Source organism: Tupaia chinensis, unplaced genomic scaffold (assembly GCF_000334495.1).
Source record: "Tupaia chinensis unplaced genomic scaffold, TupChi_1.0 Scaffold000039_1, whole genome shotgun sequence".
NCBI classification, from domain to species: Eukaryota; Metazoa; Chordata; class Mammalia; order Scandentia; family Tupaiidae; genus Tupaia; species Tupaia belangeri.
In genome coordinates, this window is record NW_006159494.1 from 1487022 (window position 1) to 1488653 (window position 1632).

General features: G+C 45.7%; 1 protein-coding gene across 3 annotated transcripts in view; it reads right to left on the reverse strand.

The window, feature by feature from the left end:
* The window catches only part of LOC102497170 (tumor necrosis factor receptor superfamily member 10A), a 34667-nt gene that overhangs the window by 2491 nt on the left and 30544 nt on the right, over positions 1-1632 (reverse strand). The gene's annotated exons all lie outside the window — the stretch shown is intronic.

Genomic DNA, 1632 nt, shown 5'->3' on the forward strand with positions numbered 1-1632 from the left:
GACAGGTGGGCTTGATAGGTAAAGAAAGCAACACACTGTAGGAGCCAGAAAGCAGGGCAGTCTGGGTGCAAGAGGAGCTCTGGGGAGGGAAGCTGCTTAGGTTGCTCGTGAGAGCAGGGCCCAGGGCTGCCACCTCTGCCTCTGTAGAAAGAGTAGGGCTTGAGGGTAGGAGGGTTTCTGGTTCACATCCAGTTTGGCCACACTCCTTGGCTCTGGGACAGGGCAAGATGGGAGCAAACCCTATTAAACTCATGGATCTGTGATGGGATTAAATGGGACGTGTGTGTGTGATGTGCAAACCACCATTCTTAGAAATAAAAGGGGACCCCTGGCCCAACCCTGTGGCCTAGTGGGTACAGGAGCTAGATCCCACAAGGCCAGCCACATGGTTCAAATCTTGTCCCCACTGGCTTGAGAAACACACTACACACAGGTGCATGCATGTCCACAACCCTGACAAGATGGGAGAAATGGAGAAGGGATCATGGCATTACCATGCCCCGTTGTGAGGTATTTCCTCCCTCTCCTCTCTCTCTGTCTTTCTTTGTAAAGCACACATACTCTCTGATAACTTTTTTTTAAAAGAAACAAAAGGGAGCCCAGAACATGAGGGCATATTTCTAAGAGCTTCCTTTGAAAAAGTGAAAAGAGGGGCAGGTGGCATGACGGTTAAAGGTTCTGGATTCCCACATGGCCAACTGCAATTCAAGTCCCAGACCTGGTGGTTTGCGTTCTCACTTTCCCTTTCTCTCTCTCTGTCTCTGTCTGGTCAAATTAAAAAAATAATGATAACAAATGGAATTAAATAAATAAATAGTTCTTTTTTAAAAAAAAAGAAAAAGAGAAAAGAAAACGTGAAAAGAGGACCAAGAGGTGGCATGGAAGTTAAGATACTGGATCCCATATGGCCAGCTGTGCAGTCCTGAAGCTGGTGGCTTGAAAATCATGCAGGCCACATGTGTGTGCATGCCCAAAATCCTGAGAGGAGACTGTAGAAGAAGGGACTGTGGTGTGGCCATCCCCTCTGGGGGTGATTTGTCACTTTCCAAAACCCCTGCCCTCTCTCTCTCTCTTACAAGCGTATGTGCCCTATAGCAAAAAAAAAAAAAAAAAAAAAAGGGAAAAAAGGGTGATATTATCTTAATAATATATAGTACTGACTCAATATATACAAAATATAATTTTAACATATAACCAATACACAAAAATCAGTATTATAAATGAGATATTTTCCTTTCTTTTTTGCATCAAGTCTTTGAAATCTAGTACATTATTTACACTATAGCTCAGGTTAGGCATGGCCCCAAGTCAACTGCTCAGGTGCCTCATGGGCTACTGAATGCCCTACAAGACAGTGCAGTACCTCAGGAGGACCTTGGGGGAACGTGGCTGAACCAGGCCCTGAATAACAAAAGAAGAGGAAGGATAGTGGAATAGGGGAGGGAGAAAAAGGTGTAGGACCCTGTGAGAGGATGGTGAGAGTCCCAGTGGGAAAGGAGGAGGGAATAGGGTGACTTAGGGTTCCAGTGGTTCAATGACAACAGTGCAGGGTCCTTGGCTTTGGCACTGACTGCTCTGGGAGAGCCCTATCAACTATGGGGATTCCAGTTAGGGTGCTATTTCCTCTATTCC